Source organism: Canis aureus, chromosome 22, assembly GCF_053574225.1.
Source record: "Canis aureus isolate CA01 chromosome 22, VMU_Caureus_v.1.0, whole genome shotgun sequence".
NCBI lineage: Eukaryota > Metazoa > Chordata > Mammalia > Carnivora > Canidae > Canis > Canis aureus.
Genome location: NC_135632.1, coordinates 17,614,820 through 17,637,517, shown reverse-complemented (window position 1 = coordinate 17,637,517; position 22,698 = coordinate 17,614,820). Strand labels below are relative to the sequence as shown.

Sequence of the window (22,698 nt, the reverse complement as noted above, 5' to 3'; positions counted from 1 at the left end):
AGGTCATGATCTGAGTCAGGGTCCTGAGATTGAGCCAGCACTGGGCTGGCTCCCTGCTCAGCGAGTTTGCTTCTCTCTGCCCCTTCCCCCACTCATGCACACATGCGTACTCTCTCAAATAAATAAAATCTCTTAAAAAGAGAAATTACACTACTACAGTCAAGAGTTAATTCACTTGTTTCTTTTCTTTTTTTTTTTTAAGATTTTATTTATTTATTCATGAGAGACAGAGAGAGAGAGAAAGAGAGAGAGAGAAGGAGAGACACAGGCAGAGGGAGAAGCAGACTCCATGAAGGGAGCCTTGATCCCCGGTCTCCAGGATCACGCCCTGAGCTGAAGGCGGCGCTAAACCGCTGAGCCATCTAGTAGGCTGCCCTCACTTGTTTCTTTAAAAAAAAAAAAAAAAAAAAAAATACACACACATACATACCATCTTCTTAAATATGTATTTTTTGCAAGGGCATTTCTTATAAGAAACATCTTCTTATATACAAATAACTTCAGAATATTAGCAAACAAGTTAATCTCTGAAATTACAACCACTCAAACCAAAATCCTACTGAAATTAAAATGGAATTGAGAACTAAAAGTTAAAATTAAATTACCTGTGATAATATTAATGTTGCTATATCAATTCCCCTGAAAATGAGGTATATGTTAAATGAGCTTTTAAAAACATCTGTATATAAAAATGAAAATTCCATCACCAAATTTTGATCTATCAAAACTTCAGTTATAAAAACTGTCAAGACAACTTCCTTAAATCATAATTGCTGAAACTAGACTCCCAATTAATAAACCAATACATGCTGTAGTCAATTTCCTTAAATGTCTATTTTAAATTTTTATTTTTTCAAAGAAAATGCAGAATATTTAAACAAGTTCTTAATTTTTTTTTTTTATTTTATTTATTTGAGAGAGACAAAGAGAGAATGGGCAAGGAGTGAGGCATTAGGGAGGGGAAGAGGGACAAGCAGACTCCCTGCTAAGGGAGGAGCCAGACAACACTGGGCAAGGAGTCCAATGTGAGGCTCGATCTCATGACCCCAAGATCACAACAAAGCGAAAGTCAATTGGTTAACCATACCGAGCCACCAGGCGCCCCTAATTTAATATTTCAAAGCCAACTGGTATTTTGTCTATAACTTGGCATAAGCACATAACCTAAGAATCATTTCATCTCACATTATAAGCTTCCATCCACTGTAAGAACATGATGCAGTTTGTACCCAGGACCTGGATGAATCTACAGAGCTATGGAGAAGCCTGGCTCTTAAAATAAAGAACCCCACACCATGGGCAGCCCGGGTGGCTCAGCGGTTTAAGCGCCACCTTCAGTCCAGGGCGTGATCCTGGAGACCCAGGATCAAGTCCCACATCAGGCTCCCTGCATGGAGCCTGCTTCTCCCTCTGCCTGTGTCTCTGCCTCTCTCACTCTCTCTCTCTCTCTCTCTCTCTCTGTGTCTCTCATGAATAAATAAATAAAATCTTTAAAAAAAAAAAAGAACCCCACACTAATGAAAGCAGCTTTAGCATCTCATATTATTTCAAAATTGCAGAAGAATAAGGTGAAAGGAGGCACAATAATGCAAACACTTTCCTTGTGCCTTCTTTTTTTTTTTTAAGATTTTATTTATTTATTCATGAGAGACACAGAGAGGCAGAGACACAGGCAGAGCAAGAAGCAGGCCTCCGGCAAGGAGCCCAATGCAGGACTCAATCCCAGATCCCAGGATCTCGCCCTGAGCCAAAGGACGCCCTGAGCCGAAGGCAGACACTCAACCACTGACCCACCCAGCATCCCCCTTATGCATTTTAAAGTTCAACTTTAAGGAAAGAAAAATGTGTGTGTTATAAACTTTTGGAATATAGATCCCTTATTCTATACCTTAAGAACTGAGAGCTACAGAAATAAAATGATCTTCCCAAGGCAACTGTGGCAGAGACTGCTCTTCTCCCTCTGCAATAATGGGAACGTGGCTGGGCACTTGGCAGTCTAGATATCCCAACCTCCTACACAGTATGAAGCGGCCATGTACTAAGTTCTTCCTAGTGGAATATTAAGTGGAAATGACCTGTGCCACTTTAGGTGAAGGATTTAAGACAGTTTTTGTGCCACCTATACCTTTCTTCTTTCACTGGTCATAAAGGATAAAGAGTCAAGAGACGGAAGAAACCACCTGGAAGACAGCCACCAACCAGAGGACCATCTACCTTAGATTATCCCATGAGTAACAAATAAATATCTATTGTGTTTGAGCTATTATTCACTTTCATTCTCTTACAGCAATTTAGACTTCACTAATTTAGTCGAACACATAGTTTAGGTAGCTCAGGGCCATGTCCTCCCCCTCAGTCACGTTCATTCCAATGCTCTTCCAACTCTACAACTGTATTTTTCTCTCACTCTACTCCAACCAAACAGAAATTAGGAAGAGGAGTAGGGGAACAACACTGATGAGACTATGTTTATGACACTCGCAAATCATTCACTCCATTTAAACTCAACAGCTTTCATCCTTATCACTTTTCACAATGCATTTTTTAATCCCTTGGTAGAAATGAACATATTTACAGCCTTCTTCTCCTTCACACTAGTCATCTAACTAGAATTACTGTATTTTTAATTTAATAAATATAGAGGCACAAAGTATATGAATTTAAGGCATGTATATGAAAGAGTGCTAAGGGAAAGGAGGAAGCAGACATTTGAACACAGACTTGAAGGAAGAGAGGAGATTAGATAGACAACATGAAAAAGAACATATGCAAAGACCTAACAAACATTTGAGGAATTCAAAGGCAGCCCTTTGAATCACAGAAGAGGCAAAAACACAGGCAGGATGATACTGGAAAGGCTACAGCTAGATTCTGGTAGTATTAAGGTGTTGCCCTTCATGTAAAAAAAAAAAAACAAAAAAAAAACAAAAAAAACAGCAAAAGACTCAACAAAGAATGTTAAACAGGTGAATAAAAATAGATCAAATAGGTGTGTGTGGGGGGGAATAGGTAAAGGGGATTAATAGTACATTTATCTTTCTTTTAATACATTTATCTTAATGAGTATTGGGTAATGTATACAATTGCTGAATCACTATATTGTGTACCTATAACTAATATAACACTATATGTTAATTACACTGGAATCAAAATTAAGAATTGATCAAATAAACAATTTCTATTAATGTTAGTGAGAAAATAAATGTGTAAAAGTCATGAACCCAAAAGAAAAATGGGCAAAATAATTAAACACAATTTCACAAAAGACAAAAAAATCCATAAACATATGAGGGAAAAAACAGTTCAACCTCATTAATACCAAGGTAACATAAAACCAAAGGAGATACTATTTCATAGATCATTGCTGGTGAAAGAATAAATTGATTCAACCTCTTTCAAACAGTACTGCATCGAAAATTCCATTACTAAGTAAGTATATATCCTTGAAAAACATTTTTCTTTAAGTTTTTTTTTAAACTATTTATTTATTCATGAAAGACGAGAGAGAGAGAGAGGCAGATACAAAGGCAGAGGGAAAAGCAGGCTCCATGCAGGGAACCTGATGTAGGACTCGATCCTGGAACTGCGGGATCACACCTGAGCCAAAGGCAGATGCCCAACCGCTGAGCCACCCAGGCATCCCAGAAAAACTCTTAATCAATGATGTCACACATACATGTTCAATGTGGATTTTTTCATATCTGAAAACTAGATACAACCTAAATGTACATTAATAGGGCAGCCACGGTGGCGCAGCAGTTTAGCACTGCCTGCAGCCCAGGGTGTGATCCTGGAGACCCGGGATCAAGTCCCACGTCGGGCTCCCTGCATGGGGCCTGCTTCTCCCTCTGCCTGTGTCTCTGCCTCTCTCTCTCTCTGTCTCTCATGAATAAATAAATAAAATCTTTTTAAAAAATTAAAAAAAAATAAATGTACATTAATAGAATGCATCAGTAAGTTGTACTGAATATTTTACAATATGTAAAACTAACATAATACAGCTATACACATCACCATGAATGAACCTTACAAAGTTGAGGGAAAAAAGAATATATACAATATGATTCCACTTACTTAAGTATATATACAATGCTAAATACTTTTCTGAGATATACAAATAGATGGTAAAGCTATAAAGAAAAACAAGGTTGGGCGCCTGGGTGTCTCAGTCAGCTAGGCATCCAACCAACTCTTGATTTTGGCTCATGTCATAATCTCAGGGTTGTGAGATTGAGCCCCACATGGGAAGCTGTGCTGGGCATGGAGCCTCCTTAAGATTTTCTCCTATCTCTGTGCCCCTTCCTGCCAGAAGAAAGAAAAGCAAGGAAATAACAAAATATTCATCTAAGTGTAGCTTAGAGAAGGGAGAAAAATATGACAGAGTAAGAAAGGACTGGACTCATTATGCACAGGTTTTTTTTTTTTTTACTGTTCTTTAAATTATAAATTTCAGTTTTCATGTGATCTTCTGTATATATGCTAAATTTCACACTTTTTAACAGCTTAAAAGCAATAACGATGTAAAACTCATAGGCACTACTTGGCATGGAGAATCCATTTGATGGGAACCTATTCCCCACTTCGCTCTGTGACCTCCATGTTGGTGATAACTAAAGCCAAGTTCCAGGTTTCTCCTGTCACCTGCAGTTGCTTCTCTAGCACTGCTCCAACCTAAGAATCTTGACCATCTCATGCCCTTACTGCTTCTCCTTATAACCTTTGTCTTTACCTATAGATTCTGAAAGGAACGGACATAAGCAGCTAAAGCAAGGGGTTAGGATTCTATTAAACTTTATTCCTGCTACCCTTGCTCTAGATAGTGAGTTCCTGACCAACAGGGACAGGCTCTTTTATCTTTCAGGTTCTGTACAAGACATGATACAAGATATGAGTGAATATCTGTTAAATGATGAATAAATAAATATAAACATTATAGAGTTAAGCTACTACCTAAATATAAGACTAAAGTTTAAAATCAGGCTGGTGCAGGGGCACCTGGGTAGCTCAGATGGTTGAAGAGTCCAATTCTTGATTTCAGCTCTGGTCATGATCTCTGGGATCCAGCCCCATGATGGATTCTGCACTCAGCAGAGTCTGCTTGAGATTCTCTCTCATTCTCCCCCTCCCCAACCCTCCCTCCTCTACTTGCCCACAGGTGCTCACACTCTTTTTTTTAAAATTGATTGATTGATTGATTATTTATTTATTTATTTATTTATGAGAGAGCAAGCAGAGGGAGGGGCAGAGGGAGGGAGAAACAGACAACTCATCAAGCAAGGAGCCTGATGCAGGGCTAGATCCCAGGACAATGGGATCTTGATCTGAGCCAAAGTCAGATGCTTAACCAACTAAGCCACCCAGGTGCCCCAAATCTTCAAAAAAAAAAAAAAAGATTTCAAAAACAAAATCAGACTGGTACTTATTCATATTCCCAGGCCTCTTCATAGCACTGTTTTTTTTTTAATTGAAATATAGTTGATATACAATGTAATATTAATTTTAGGCATTCGACATAGTAATTCAACAATTCTATAGCCCCTTCACAGTTTTATAGAAGACTCTAGGGGTGTCTGAGTGGCGCAATTAAGTGTCCGTCTTTGGCTCAGGTCATAATCCTGGGGTCTTAGGATCAAAACCTCACATCAGGCTCCCTGCTCTGCAGGGAATCTACTTCTCCCTCTCCCTCTACCCTACACGCACATGCTCTCTCTCACACAAGTAAATAAATAAAATCTTTTTTAAAAAATAAAATAAATAAGACTCTTGGCTGCTCAGGAACAGCAGAAAGATACCGCCAAAGTTGTTTTATAATCTCTGCCCACAAAAATAGTGAATTTATATTTACAGTCTGTATGTAATAATCTCTAGTCATTAATAACTGTTAAAACTCAATTTTAAAAACTAAATAAAAAATTAAGATCCTTTTAGAAAGTAACATAAATTACTATTTTTTATAAATTTTCACTTATTGGGCACTCTGGGTGGCTCAGCAGTTTAGCGCCGCCTTCAGCCCAGGGCCTGATCCTGGAGACCCGGGATCGAGTCCCACATCGGGCTCCCTGCATGGAGCCTGCTTCCCTCTCTGCCTGTGTCTCTGCCTCTCTCTCTCTCTCTCTCTCTCATGAATAAATAAAATCTTTAAAAAATTTTTTTTCACTTATTTATTTTCAAGCAATCTCTTCACCCAACGTGGGGCTCAAATTCATGACCCTGAGATATTAAGAGTGATATGCTCCTCCAACTGAGCAAGCCAGGCACTCCACATAAATTATTTTCTATTTCAGTTTTAACTATTATACTATTTATTAAATTATACTTAAAATGTGCTCTGAGTTATGCATTAAAATTAATTCTACACATAAACAAAACAATGACATTTAATAACATATGTGACATAAGAGCATGCTCTTACATTGGAAAACTATTGAGATCAACAAGGCAGCCATTTATATTGCCCTTTATATACTACTTCCTCTGTCATGTGGCAGTCAAAAGGCTAAGTAAGATGCTTGCAGCAAAGAAAACAGTTTTGAAAGGTCATGCTACACAGATAGCCAGAATTTCTTTCACAATATCCTCACTGTCTATGGTAGACTATATGACAATCTGACCACAGTTATTTTCTGAGTAAAAGCAAAAACCATGTTATCAAAGGACCAGAAACAGTCAGCACTCAACAATATGATCTTTATGAACATTTTTTCTAACTTGCATAAACATTCAATACATATTAAAGAAAAAGAACCCTGAGGCAAAGACAAGAACTAGAGGAAGAAGAACTAGTGAAGACCGGAAAGCAAGTTTAAACCATTCAATTTATTCAGTGTTCATGTAATATGATAAGAAGCTTCTCCAGTAAGCTTTTTGAAAATAAAACACATCATTTACCAACAAAAAGCATAATAATTATAACAATACTGAAGACAATGAATATGATCTACTTCAAAATTTTCAAATCCTAATGATAATTATAAACAAGATGCAAAAATTTCAAAAACCTCTGCAGGAGCTATAATCCCATCAGTATTTTTTTTTTTAAGATTTATTTATTTATTCATTCAGAGAGAGCGAAGAGAGAGGCAGAGACACAGGCAGAGGGAGAAGCAGGCTCCATGGAGGAATCCCGATGTGGGACTTGATCCTGAGTCTCCAGGATCACACCCCGGGCTGCAGGCGGGGCTAAACCGCTATGCCACCGGGGCAGCCCCCATCAGTATTTTTCCCTTAATAATTCTTCTTGGTCTATCATCCATGTGAACAAATAATACTTTCCCTGAATTGTTATACAATGTGTTAGTTAACAGCAAGATGAAAACTTCCCCTACCTCCTTATAAAATTTCCAGTCTCAGAAGTTTACAAATGTACTCGGGGCGGGGGGCATCATTCTAGCTCATTTAATGATCTTGTCCTATCCTGGGAAATCATAGTTATGCCTTCCTAAATCAAAACACATAACTTTCTCCTGTGCCAAGTGAAGGCACTAGTATATCAGATGTCACAGTCAAGTTACATAGACACAATATCAGTAAGTTTCTGGCAAACATATTCTTTTTAAGTCTCTAAAATTTTAATTCCTGTAAGGCTCTCTCACTAAAATTTAACTACAACACAACTTTCTTCACCAGTTCTGATCTTATAGCAGAGCATGGGGATTTGTGTTACTTCTATAACTACTAAAAACAATCTCTAGTATACACTCTTTTAAGAAAACACACAAATTTAAAACATTCCACTACTCAAAACCAAGGATACACTACAAATTGTAATCCTGTATATTCGTGGTGGGAAGATAAAATGGTGCAACCACTGTAGAAGAAATATGGCAGTTCCTCAAAAATCTAAACACAGACTTATATTTAATCCAACGACTCCACTTCTGGGTATATACCCAAAAGAATTAAACACAGGGGAGCACCAGGTGGCTCAATCTGTTAAGCATCCACCCCTTAATTTTGGCTCTGGTTGTGATCTCAGTCATGAGATCAAGCCTGGCATCAAGTTCTGCCCTCAACAGAGAGTCTGCTTCTCTCCACCACCACCCCTTACCACTTGTGCTAAGATAAATAAATCTGTAAAAAATAAAAATGAATAAAAGCAAGGACTCGGGCAGCCCGGATGGCTCAGCGGTTTGGCGTTGCCTTCAGTCAAGGGTGTGATCCTGGAGACCTGGGATCAAGTCCTACATCAGGCTCTCTGCATGGAGCCTGCTTGTCCCTCTGCCTGTGTCTCTGACTCTGTGTGTCTGTGTGTCTATTTATATATAAATAAAATCTTAAAAAAAAAAAAAAAGCAAGGACTCACATAGATATTTGTATACCCAAGTACAAGTAACATTACTACAGTAGCCAAAAGATTTTTTTTTAAAAATTCAACCAATAAATGGGATAAACAAAATGTGGTATATGCATACAATGGAATATTTATCTAGCCTTTAAAAAGGATACAGTGACACATGCTACAACATGGATGAACCTTGAGGATGTTAAGGTATTTGAAATAAACCAGCCACAAAAGGACAAATATTGTTTGATTCCACTTACATGAAATATCTAGAAGAGACAAATTCATAGAGACAGATAGTAGTATAATGATCCTAAGAGATTGGGGTGAATTACTCTTTACTGGATACAGTTTCAGTCTGGGATGGCAAAAAGGCCCTGGAAATGTATACAAGTGATGGTTGCATAACACTGTGAATGTATTTAATGCCAGCAAATTGTACACTTAAAATCAATTAAAATGCTCAACTTTATTACGTATATTTTACAATTAAAAACAAACTAAATCAGGGCAGCCCCGGTGGCCCAGCGGTTTAGCTCTGCCTTCAGCCCAGGGCGTGATCCTGGAGACCCGGGATCGAGTCTCACGTCAGGCTCCCTGCATGAAGCCTGCTTCTCCCTCTGCCTGTGTCTCTGTCTCTGCCTCTCTCTCTCTCTCTCTCTGTGTGTGTGTTTCTCGTGAATAAATAAATAAAATCTTTAAAACAAAAAACTAAATCCAAATAAACTTACTCATCAAGAACTAAAAGCTGTCCATGCCTCTAACTTATCGTCTTCTATTCTTCCTAGCTTCCTGTTGTACTAAAAAAATCTGTTTTTGGGATCCCTGGGTGGCGCAGCGGTTTGGCGCCTGCCTTTGGCCCAGGGCGCGATCATGGAGTCCCCGGATCGAGTCCCACGTCGGGCTCCCGGTGCATGGAGCCTGCTTCTCCCTCTGCCTGTGTCTCTGCCTCTCTCTCTCTCTGTGTGTGTGACTATCATAAATAAATAAAAATTTTTAAAAAAAATTTTTTTTAAATAAAAAAATCTGTTTTATTGGGATCCCTGGGTGGCTCAGCAGTTTACAGCCAGCCTTCGGCCGAGGGTGTGATCCTGGAGTCCCGGGATCGGGTCCCACATCGGGCTCTCCCTCTGCCTGTGTCTCTGCCTCTCTCTCTTTCTCTGTGTCTCTCATGAATAAATAAAATCTTAAAAAAAAAAATCTGTTTTATTAATGCACCCCTTCTATCACCAGCACTTTCATATACTCCAAACATCTGGCCTCACCTTTCATTAGCCACAAGTTACACCTCTCAGCTACAGCTTTGCCTTTCACTCCTCCTACATCCTCATCTCTCTATCTACACTGCCATCACCACTCAAAAGAAGATGCAAAGGCTCAACACTGGTTTACAACTGGTCTACAACTTGACTAAAGCTTCCTCTCCCTTCACAACGTCAGCTTCCACTACCTCCTCTCTCACTGACCCCATTCAGGCCACACTGGCCCTCTTACTGCTCCAAGAACACATCAAGCACAGTCCAGTCTCAGAGCCTTTGTATTTGGGTAACTTCAGCCTGGAATGCTGCTCCCCATAACCCTAACCCAAGTATCTACCAGTCCTACTCCCTTACTTTCTTTAGAGCTGTCAGCTAAACTGTCACCTAATCAGAGAATTCTTCCCTAATCACCCCTCATGAAGTAGTAATCTTTATCTCAATATCCTCATCAATATCTACTTTTCCTGGGCAGCCCCGGTGGCGCAGCAGTTTAGCGCCCCCTGCAGCCCAGGGCGTGATCCTGGAGACCCTGGATAGAGTCCCACCTCGGGCTCTCTGCGTGGAACCTGCTTCTCCCTCTGCCTATGTCTCTGCCTCTCTCTCTCTCTCTGTGTCTCTATGAATAAACAAATAAAATCTTTAAAAAATATATATATCTACTTTTCTCTAATATATTTTTCTTAATAAAGTAGTCATCACCACCCAACACAGTATATACTAACTTATTATAATTCCATCCTCATGAGAATATCCATTCCATGGGAAAGGGATGTCTGTTTTTGTTCAGTGTTGTAACCCTAGAAGCTAGCACAGTTCTTGATATATTAGTAGATGCTCAATAAATATATATTGACTCAATCATGGCCTCCAGTCCCTTAATATATTCCCTTTCACCAAGCTTGAATCCTATAGATAATTATTTCAACCATCAATGTCAAATTTCTCATTTCCATCTAAATGGTTAGACAAGCTAAATTTATACTGCCTGCCAGGTCATGCTATCTTATCTTTTTTTTTTTTTTTAAGATTTTATTTATTTATTTATTAATGAGAGATACAGAGAGAGAGGCAGAGACACAGGCAGAAACACAGGCAGAAAGAGAGGCAGAGAGAGAGAAGTTCTCCATGCAGGGAGCCTGAAGTGGGACTATATCCCGGGTCTCCAGGATCATGCCCTTGGCCCAAGGGAGGCACCAAACTGCTGAGCCACCCAGGCATCCGTATGCTAGTTTATCTTAAACTAACCTTTCACTGATTACTCAGCAATCCTTTCTTTTTCTATCCTGGTGATCATATTAAGTTTCTCCATCATCATCTCTGGCTTAGTCAGTTCTAGCCAACAGCTGCTTATCTGACCCTCCTGTTTCCCCTTTACCCCCATAATTCATATTTAATAAAGTAGCCAGGGAAATCATTAAAGCATGTAACATATCATGACACTTTTCTGCTTAAAACCTTCCTTAGTGGCTGGGTGGCTCAGTGGTTGGGGGTCTGCCTTTCAGCTCAGGGCATGGTCCGGGAGTGCCAGGATCAGATCCCACATCGGGCTCCCCTCGAGGAGTCTGCTTCTCCCTATGCCTGTGTCTCTGCCTCTCTCTGTGTGTGTCTCTCATGAACAAATAAATAAAATCTTTAAAAAAAAAAAAAAAGAAAAAAACCTTCCTTAAAAAATTTCTTGAGTCTAGACTCCTTACCATGGCCATAGAGACCAACATGGTCCAGCTATACTTCCTTCAACTTCATCTCATGACACTACGGCCCTCTTCCATTCTGTTCCAGAGTATGAGACTTCTTTCTGTTCCTCAAATACAACAAAAGCTTGTTTTCACTTTGAGGTTTTTACTTTAGCTTAATTTTCAAGTGACTGAATCTTTGTTTTTCACATCTTACCTTAATGTCACCTCCTCAGAAGTAACCACCCAACCACTCTACCAATTGCCTAGTTTTATTTTTTTTTAAAGATTCTGAAAGAAAGGAGAAAGCATGAAAAAGATCACAAGCAGGGGGTCGGAGTAGGAGAAACAGACTCCCCACTGAGCAGGGAACCCAATTTAAGACTTGATCCCAGGACTCTGGGATCATGACCTGAACTGAAAGGCAGACACATAACCAACTGTACTCAGGTGCCCCCAACTGCCTTGTTTTACAATTCTCTTCATTATCGCATAATTTCGTATTTTTCTGGTTCACGTTAACAATTGGCTCCATGAGAACAGATCTTATCTACAAGAATGCCTGGCACAAAGCAGATGTTTAATAAATATTCGATGAAACTGGTGATTACAATGTTTCCCGTAAATATTTTCTTCTCCCAGGATGCCAACAACCCTACTAATTAATTATATGCCTAGCAGATAACCTCAAACTCTACCTTATTGAAAAAGTAAGGAATTATACAGTTTTCTTCCACTTTGCCTAAAAATTCCTTGATTTGTTTTCTTCCATTCGTGTGGTTTCTAAGCAGAAATAGATACTCTTCCATAAGAGTTAAGCCCTTTACCCATATCCTTGGTCTCAAACCTTTCTACTTCCTCTTGGCAATTAAACAAATACTTAAATTACTTATATATATAACCACTCTAATGGATCATTCCCCTTTACCTAAAATACTGAGGTGTTAATGCAAAAATATCTATGTGGCTTAGTCATCAATAACTGCACACATTTCTTGAAAAGTTTTCAATTTTTTCTCCATGCTGTGTATTTTGTTAAGTAAATACTTAACCTCTTATAATTCATCCTAGTCTACTTAATTTGTTCTCTCAGTTATCAATAAACTTTTTTTTTAAAGAGAGAGAAAGGAAGGAAGGGGAAGGGAGGGAGAGACAGAATCGTAAACAGGCTCCATGCCCAACATGGAGCCTGACTCAGGGCTTGATCTCACAACCCTGAAATCATGACATGAGCTGAAATCAACAGTCACCCACTCGACTGACTGAGCCACTAGGTGCCCCGCAATAACTTCTTAATAGTTACATTCAATGATGCTTACCATGGTATTAAAATCCTTAATCTTTCTATAGCATCTCATCCACTTAAAGAGCCTCTCCCTGGGGCATCCGGGTGGCTTGGTCAGTTAAGTGTCTGCCTTCAACTCAGGTCATGATCCCAGGATCCTGGGATCCAACCCCACATGGGGCTCCCTGCCCAGCAGAGGGACTGCTTCTCCCTCTCCCTCTGCTGCTCCTCCTGTTTGTGCCCTCCCTCCCTCTCTCTGTCAAATAATAAACTCTTTTAAAAATGTATAATAATAGGGATCCCTGGGTGGCGCAGCGGTTTGGCGCCTGCCTTTGGCCCGGGGCGCGGTCCTGGAGACCCGGGATCGAATCCCACGTCGGGCTCCCTGCATGGAGCCTGCTTCTCCCTCTGCCTGTGTCTCTGCCTCTCTGCCTCTCTGTCTCTCTCAGTGTGACTATCATGAATGAATAAATAAATAAAATCTTAAAAAAAAAAAAATGTATAATAGGGATCCCTGGGTGGCACAGCAGTTTGGCGCCTGCCTTCGGCCCAGGGCGCGATCCTGGAGACCCGGGATCGAATCCCACGTCGGGCCCCCCGTGCATGGAGCCTGCTTCTCCCTCTGCCTGTGTCTCTGTCTCTCTCTCTCTCTCTCTCTCTCTCTCTGTGTGACTATCATAAAAAAAAAAAAAAAGAAATGTATAATAAAATAAATAATAAAGACCCTTGCCCTAAAATTCTTTACTATATGTTTCAAAGAAAAACATCGCATGATTCTGGTTTCCTTCATACTCTTATTTTTCTTTTACTGATTCTTTTTAACAACAGCCACTCATTTACTATAGGCATTTCCTAAAGTCCTATGCTTTACATTTTTCTCTCTGCTAGGGCCCTGGAAATGTTACCGACTTTCACAACTGACACTATGTAAATTACCCCAAAATCTAAAAAAAAAAAAAAAAACAAAATCTATTATCTCCAGGTCCTAAAGTATCTTTTGCTAATTTTCAGTCTCATATCTCCACAATTAAGGAGATATTCTAAAACTTCTACTTATAATTCAAAAATGTGTCTAACAGAATTCATCATGTTACAGTCTCACCCACCAGACCCCTAGGCTTTCCTCAGAGTTTCCTTACTTCTGTTCAGGGTACCATCATCCTTCAAGCCAATGAACTCAAAATGTTGGATTCGCTTGTGTGACTCCTTTCTTCCATGTTCTCTGTGAAATTATTTATGAAATCTCCCTTGTCAAATGAACTCAATCAAGTAGTCATTATTTCACTTCTGCAGCCCTGATCATAGCTGTAAACTAGCCAATTCATTTCATGAATATCTGTTAAACACTTAAGTTGCCTGCAAGACAACTCTAAAGGCCCAGTTTACCTGACAAGATAAGCCTGGGCAGGTAATGTCTGTCCTTAACTATATAACATTGACCATGTAATTTATCAACAATGTTATTTATTATCCAAACCAGTAGATTTAAAAAAGCAAAAGAAGGCATTAAAAATAGTTGAACATCCAGGTGCACATAGCTGGCTCAGTCAATGGAACATGTGACTCTTGAACTGAAGGTTGTGACTTTGAGTTCCACTTTGGGTGTAGAGATTACTTTAAAAATATAAAATCTTAAAGAACATAGTTGGACATCCAGAGATGCGAGAATGGTTCAGTATCTGCAAATCAATGTGATGCACCACATTAACAAAATGAAGGATAAAAATCATATGAACATGTCAATAGATACAGAAAAAGTATCTGACAAAACTCTACATCTGTTCATGATAAAAATTCTCAACAAAGCAAATTTAGAGGAAATACATCTCAACATAATAAAAACCATATTTATGACAAACTCAAAGCTAACATCATACTGAATGGTGAAAAGCTCAAAGTTTTTCCTCTAAGATCAGGAACAAAACAAGGATATCCACCCTCAACACTTTATTCAACACTAGAAGTCCCAGCCACAGCAATGAGACAAAAAATAATAAAAGTCATTTAAATTGGTAAGGAAAAAGTAAAACTGTCACTATTTGCAAATGACAAGGTACAATATATAGAAAATTTTTTTAAAACACTAAAGAGGGACGCCTGGGTGGCTCAGCGCTTGAGCGCCTGCCTTTAGCTCAAGGTGTGATCCTGGATTCCCAAGTTCGAATCCCACATCAGGCTCATTGCACGCAGCCTGCTTCTCTGTCTGCCTGTGTCTCTGCCCCCCCCCTCTCAAATAAATAAAGAAAATCTTTGAATAAATAAAATTTTTTTTAAAAATGCATTCCTTAAAAATATAAAATTAAATTAAAAAATAAAAACACTAAAGATTCCACCAAAAAAATTAGAACTAAAAAATTAAGTTGAAGGTACAAAACTAACAGAATCAGAAATCTGTTGTGGGCAGCCCAGGTGGCTTAGCGATTCAGTGCAGCCTTCAGCCCAGGGCCTGATCCTGGAGACCCAGGATCAAGTCCCACGTCAGGCTCCCTACATGGAGCCTGCTTGTCCCTCTGCCTGTGTCTCTCCCTCTCTCTTTCTCTGCGTCTCTCAGGAATAAATAAATAAAATCTTAAAAAAAAAAAAAAAAAAGAAAAGAAAGAAATCTGTTGCATTTCTATATGAAATAATGAATTAACAGAAAGAGATATTAAGAAAATAATACCATTTAAAAGTGCATAAAAGAATGAAATACCTAGGAATAAATTTAGTCAAGGAAGTAAAAGACTACTCTGAAAACTATAAGGGACCGATGAAAGATACTGAAGGATAGGAAATGTGAGTGTCTCAGTCAGTTTAAGCGTCCAACTCCTGATCTCAGCTCAGGTCTCAACTCAGGATCAAGCCCTGCATTGGGTTCCATGACCAACTTTTTAAAAAAGTTTTAAAAAATAAACTTTTAAAAATAAAAAAAGAAAGAGACTAAAGACAACACAAATAAATGGGAAGGCATATCATGTTCATGGACTAGAATTAACATTGTTAAAATGTCCATACTACCCACAGCAATCTACAGATTCAATGCAATCCCTATTAAATACCAACAGTACTTTTCACAGAAATAGAACAAATAATCCTAACATTTGTATGGAACTACAAAAGACTCCTAACAGCCAAGGTAACCATGAGAAAGAACAAAATTGAAGTAACACAATTCCAGATTTCAAACTACACTACAAAGCTACAGTAATCAAAACAGCATGGTAATGGCACCAAAAAAAAAAAAAAAAAAAAAAAAAAAAAAAAGACCCAGAGATCAACGGAACAGAATAGAAAGCCAAGTAATAAACCCACACTTCTATGGTCAATCTACAACAAAAGACACAATACACAAAAGGGAAAGGACAGTCTCTTTAATAAATGGTACTGGGAAATTGGACAGATACATACAAAAAAATGAAACTGGACCACTTTCTTATACCACATACAAAAATACACTCAAAATGGATTAAAGACCTAAATGTGAGACAGGAAAACATCGAACTCCCAGAATAAAACATAGGTAATAAATCCTTAGACATCAGCTATTTTTTAAATATTTTATTTATTTATTCATAAGAGACATAGAAAGAGAGAAGCAGAGACATAGGCAGAGGGAGAAGCAGCCTCCATGCAGGGGCCTGATGTGGGACTCAATCCCAGGAACCCTGGATCACACCGAGCCACAGGCAGTTGCTCAACTGCTGAGCCACCCAGGCGCCCCTAGACATCAGCTTTGACGGTATTTTTCTGGATTTGTCTTCCCAAGCAAAGGAAAGAAAAGCAAAAATAAATAGTTGGGAGTATGCCAAAATAAAAACCTTCTGCACAGCAAAGGAAACCAACAATAAAATGAGAGACAACTTAGAGAATGGCAGAAGATATTTACAAATTATATATCTGATAAGTAGTTAATATTCAAAATACCAAAGAATTTATACAAGTCAACACACAATTTATACAAGAAAACAATCTGATTTTTAAAATGGGCAGAAGTACTGAATAGACATTTTTCCAAAGACATACAGATGGCCAGACACATGAAAAGATGCTCAACATCACTGATCATCAAAGAAATGCAAATCAAAACTACAATTATCACTTCACACCAGCCAGAATGGATAGTTATCAAAAAGACAAGAAGTAACCAATGTTGGTGAGGGTGTAGAGAAAAGAGAATCCTCATGCAGTGTCAGTAGGAATGTAAATTAGTACAGCCACTCCGGAAAACAGAATGGAGGTTCCTCAAAAAATTAAAAACAGAAATAACATACAATCAGATTAATTTTACTTCCAGGATATTCACTCAAAGAAAACAAAAACTCTACTTCATAAAACATATGCACCCCTAAGTTTACTGCAGCATTATTTATAGGAGCCAAGATATAGAAGCAATCTAAGTTTACACTGATAGATGAATGGATAAAGATGTGTGCGCGCGCACACAGACACACACACACATATACATACAATGCAATACTACTCAGCCATAAAAAAAAAAAAGTGAAATCTTGCCATTCATAACAATATGCACAGACCTAGAGGGTGATATGTCAAAGACAAACACCATATGATTTCACTTATATGTGGAATCTAAAAACAAAAGAAGCAAATAAACAAAAAAACAGACCCCTAAGTATAAAACAAACTGGTGGTGGCCAGAGGGGAGGATGGTGGCAGGGTGCATGCAACTCTTACTCTTGGGTTTGTGAGTTCAAGCCTAAATGTCCTAAATACATTCTACCTATTGATTCAATAAATGAATGAGTTGAAATACTCACTTTATCACCTTCTCTTCACTCTTTATTTTATTGCAAGCTTATTTTCAGCCACAAACACTGTGTAGAAAGAGGCCAGCTATGACCTCCTACCAACTCCAAAAAAGCTTCAAAAAGCTTCAGTTTTCAATTAACCTCTCTAAAAAGCTTTCAACAATACTGACCCCTTCTCTCTCCTTCATGAAGCTCTGTTAACAATGGGGTAAACATAATCCTAAATATCAGACTATTTTAAAACAAGGCCTAGGATTTCTATCCCCCAACACAGAGATTAACTAAAAGATTAAGAATCTAAAGGTGCCTGGCTGGTTCAGTCAAGAGCATGCAACTCTTGATCTCAGAGTTATTAGTTCAAACCCCACGGTGAGGGTAAGGATTACCTAAGGTAAAATATTAAAAAAAAAATAAAAAAAAAGATTTAAAATCTAACCAATATTCACATTTTCCTTCTCTATTTAACTTCTGGAAAATCAGTGTAAATAAAGATACAAAATCGGATACTTACCTCAAAATGACAGCCCCCATTTCAGTCTTTTAAGATGACAGATGATGTCATTACTTATTTTTTAAACTGAAGTTTTCATGGAAGACTTTCAAATTAGAAGATACACTACAAGAAAGGGTGAAGAAAGGTATTAACACCTAAATGAACTAAATTAAAAATAAAATTTTATTACTTGTATGACATTTGATTGCTTATAACTATTTCTAAATATGGGGAAAACATAAAAAACATATGAACTAGGCAGCCCAGGTGGCTCAGCGGTTTAGCGCCACCTTCGGCCCAGGGTGTGATCCTGGGGACCTTGGATCGAGTCCCACATCAGGCTCCCAGCATGGAGCCTGCTTCTCCCTCTGCCTGTGTCTCTCTCTCTCTCTCTCTCTCTCTCTCTCTCTCTCTCTGTCTCTCATGAATAAATAAAATCTTTAAAAAAAAAAAGACCTTTTAACTACAATATTAAAATTGTAGAACATTAGAGCGAGAAGGGACCTAAAATGGATGTCCTATACAACTATCAAAATTCTCTCATTTTATCACCTCTTTCTTGAAAACTCTTTTCTGTAACATAGTAATTTTCTTTTTTTTTTTTTTTATTTAAAGATTTTATTTATTCATTCATAGAGACACAGAGAGAGAGAGGCAGAGACCCAGGCAGAGGGAGAAGCAGGCATCATACAGAGAGCCTGACTTGGGACTCGATCCCGTCGGGGGGGGGGCGGCTCCAGGATCATGCCCTGGGCTGCAGGCGGCGCTAAACCGCTGCGCCACAAGGGCTGCCCCTAATTTTCTTTCTACTTCTCAAACTATTTCTCCATCTACATCATAAGCTGTTAACTATGGATATTTCATTTTCCCCCTTTCTTGTTTATTTTTTTAAAGATTTTATTTATTTATTCATGAGAGACACAGAGAAGAAGGCAGAGACACAGACAGAGGGAGAAGCAGGCTCTCCATGGGGAGCCTGATGCAGGACTCGATCCTGGGACCCCAGGATCACTACCCAAGCCAAAGGCAGATGCTCAACCACCGACCCACCCAGATGCCTCTTCTTTAATATCTGAAACACACAAAATATATGGAAAGACGCATGCAAAGATGAACACTATAGATCATCGCACAGAAGAACATCAATATTACATCTACCTATGTGCTCCTCTCCTCCCAATCTTTATCCTAAATATTTACTATTACATTACTGTTTAAAGCAAAACCTTGTCACATATGTATATATCCCTAAACAATGCTGTGTTTAGGTTTGTTATCCCTGGCTCCCTTTTACAGCTTTATAAATTCATACGCTGAATTTTGTCATTCAAATATTTTTCTAAGCTTTGTCCATGTCACTTTCTTTTTTAAGATTTTATTTATTTATTTGACACAGAGAGAGAGCGCACAAGCAAGGAGAGCAGGAGAGGAAGAAGCAGGCTCCTTGCTGAGCAGGGAACCCGATATGGGGCTTGATCCTAGGATCCTGAGATCATGACCTGAGCAGAAGGCAAATGCTTAACTGATTGAGCCATGTAGGCACCCCATCCATGTTACTTTTTAATTGTTACATTTTAATTGTATTTCATTATATAAATATGCCACAATATATTCACCTATTCTGTTTTCAGGCATTTGGATTGTTTAAAGTTCTTTGCTTTTATCAACATTATTATATAAATCTCAAAAAAAAAAATCTCAGGTACACATGAACACTGATTTCTTTAGAGTATGTTGTAAACCTAGAAGTGGAATTGTTGGGTTATAGGACATGTAAACACCCAATTTTACCAAAAATGCCAATTTGACTTCCAACTGTATCACTCTACCAACTCACCAGCAGTATGTAAACTGATGACACAATCCTCTCCAATACTTGGTAAAGTGAGATTTCTTAATTTGTGGAAATACAGAACATAATACCATGATTTCAATTTGTATTATTACCTGATTAGGTTGAAGACCTTTTCACATGTTTATTAATTATCTATGTTCCTTTCCACATCCCTTTGTTCTGTTCTGGCCATTTTTATTAGGTAGTCTTTTTCTCATTACTTACTAGGCTTAATATATTCACAACCAGGACTGGCTACATAATTTGCAGGCCCAGTGCAAAATTAAAAAGCAGGGCCATGAAATGCTGAGTGGCTCAGTCGGTTATGTCTGACTTCAGCTCAGGTTGTGATCTTGGGGTCCTAGGATTGAGCCTCATGTCAGACTCTGTGCTGGGTGGGGAGTCCCCTTGTTCGTCCCCCCTCCCTTTGCCCTTCCTCCTATTCATACTCTGTCTTTCAAAATAATAAATAAAATTAAAAAAAATAAAAGTAGGGCCAATATTTAAAAATTAAGAATTTTAAGAATGATAGTTTAGCATGAAAGTAAGTATGGGGCCCTGTGTGACCACAGATTGTATGTACATCCATGAAGGCAGCCCTATTCAGGACACTAATTCTATATTATATATAAAATAATTTTTATGTGCAACAATTTTTTTCCAAATTTAGTTTATCTTTTCATTTTTCTATGGTGTCTTTATTTTTTTTAATTTTTTTTTAAGTAGGCTCCATACCAGTGTGGAACCCAACATGGGGCTTGAACTCACAACTCTGAGATCAAGACCTGAGCTGAGATCAAGAGTCAACGTTTACCCAAGTGAGCCATCCAGGGCTCCTATGGTATCTTTGGATGAAGATTAATTTTAATGTCAAAACTATCAATCTTTTTTTAAGTTGACCCTTCGGTCTCATTGGGAAAATCCTAGTCTTCACACAGTTTGATGGCTTTGCTTTCTCATAAGAATCCTAAAAAATGGGTGCTTTCCAATGATCAGTGAGCTCACAGCCCTCTCTTCTCATCCATAATGTCCCATTCTTCACTAATAAAATCTTAAAGGACTTTATGTCCTTTATTGATAGCAGCATCCTAATCACATCATTTAATTCACTTCTAGGCAAGCCCACTCAAATTGGATTAGAGCTTGTGCTACACACCAAGTTTAGAACTATTATTTATATGTTGTAGTACTCCAAGTCAGAAATTTTCATAAAAACTCCAAACATCTGATTAGAACATTTTACATTTAAATATTTAAAAGAAGGAAGAAAAAACTTACAAATCTTCGAGTTTCATAAAATTAGGAATTAAAGAAAGGAGAGGGATCCCTGGGTGGCGCAGGGGTTTGGCGCCTGCCTTTGGCCCAGGGCGCGATCCTGGAGACCCGGGATCGAATCCCACATCGGGCTTCCGGTGCATGGAGCCTGCTTCTCCCTCTGCCTGTGTCTCTGCCTCTCTCTCTTTCTCTCTCTGTGACTATCATAAATAAATAAACATTTAAAAAAAAAATTTAAAGAAAGGAGAGTATAAATGTTGCTATAAAGGTCGAAATTTTTTTTTCATTTTGTATCTTCAAAAAAAGACTGCCAGGAAGGAAGGAATTTTTTTTTTTAAAGATTTTATTTATTTATTCATGAGAGACACAGAGAGAGAAAGATAGAAGCAGAGACACAGGCAGAGGGAAAAACAGGCTCCACGCTGTGAGCCTGACGTGGGACTAGATCCTGGGGCTCCAGGATCAGGCCCTGGGCTGAAGGCGGCGCTAAACCGCTGAGCCACCTGGGCTGCCCCAAAGGAAGTAATTTAATTCTAGTGTTGGTTTCTTTGTTTTTGCAATAAGGTCAATAAGAATGTTATAAAACAGACTTTAGACTATATTAAAATATACCAAACTGCTTACTTTTCCAAAAGGAAGGGAATCAGTCAACTCAGAAATAACCACAATTTGCTGGTGCAGGATGTTGACAGTCAGGGAGGCTTTGCGTGTGGGTAGGGGCAGGGATATATGGGAATTCTCTACTTCCTACTCAATTTTACTGTGAACCTAAAACTGCTCTAAAAATGATGTCTATTTAAAAGGTGAAAAGGGACGCCTGGGTGGCTCAGTCAGTTAACTGAACAACTCCTGATTTCAGCTCAGGTCATGACCTCAGGGTCATGAGTTTCAAGCCCCCATTGAGCTCTGTACTCAGATGGGAGTCTGCTTGAGATTCTCTCCCTCTGCCCCTCCACCCATTCACACATGGGCTCTCTTTAAATACATAAAACAAAATCTTAAAGAAAAAAAAAGGTAGAAAAAGAAATGTATCAATTACCAACAAAAAAATAATCAATTTGACACAATATAGGCTAATAAATGTTAAGTATACTGCTTACTCTTCTTGAACAGTTAACAAAATTACTCTGATGTTCAAGCACACAATTCAATAAACGTCACTCGTAAAATTCTTAGTAAAGCTTTAGGTGAAAACAATGTTATTAATAACCTTTGCATGAAGATCCACTCACAGCTTTATTATGAAAAGAAAGGGAAAAGTTCTGTACAAACAATAAATACCCATTAAACTTTAAAAAGATGGGTAGAGAGGATTTCAAAAACTTATCCAAGCACTGAGAATAGCATATAACCAAACCAAAACCCCTACGCAGTCTATCTCTAGTCCTTGTTCAAGTAAAAGCACTTTTCTACAAAAACATAAACAAGGGATCCCTGGGTGGCGCAGCGGTTTGGCGCCTGCCTTTGGCCCAGGGCGCGATCCTGGAGACCCGGGATCGAGTCCCACGTCGGGCTCCCGGTGCATGGAGCCTGTTTCTCCCTCTGCCTGTGTCTCTGCCCCTCTCTCTCTCTGTGTGACTATCATAAATAAATAAAAATTAAAAATACTATGCCCCAATCATGCAAGTTACATTATAATTTAAAAGTTGGCTAAACTATTCTATTTTTTTGGGGATCCCTGGGTGGCTCAGTGGTTTGGCACCTGCCTTTGGCCCAGGGCGCGATCCTGGAGACCCGGGATCGAGTCCCACGTCAGGCTCCTGGTGCATGGAGCCTGCTTCTCCCTCTGCCTATGTCTCTGCCTCTCTCTCTCTCTCTCTCTCTCTGTCTCTGTGACTATCATAAATAAA

At 38.7% G+C, this 22,698-nt stretch overlaps 1 protein-coding gene across 4 annotated transcripts in view; it reads right to left on the bottom strand.

The window, feature by feature from the left end:
* The window catches only part of PIK3CB (phosphatidylinositol-4,5-bisphosphate 3-kinase catalytic subunit beta), a 203,721-nt gene that overhangs the window by 141,703 nt on the left and 39,320 nt on the right, over positions 1-22,698 (bottom strand). For 3 of the 4 annotated variants that reach the window (XM_077864962.1, XM_077864961.1, XM_077864963.1), the window contains one exon: positions 17,758-17,862. The exons of the other annotated variant lie outside the window; for it this stretch is intronic. The gene's annotated coding sequence lies outside the window, so the exon portion shown is untranslated. The remainder of the gene's footprint in view (positions 1-17,757; positions 17,863-22,698) is intronic. 4 annotated transcript variants of the gene reach the window in all.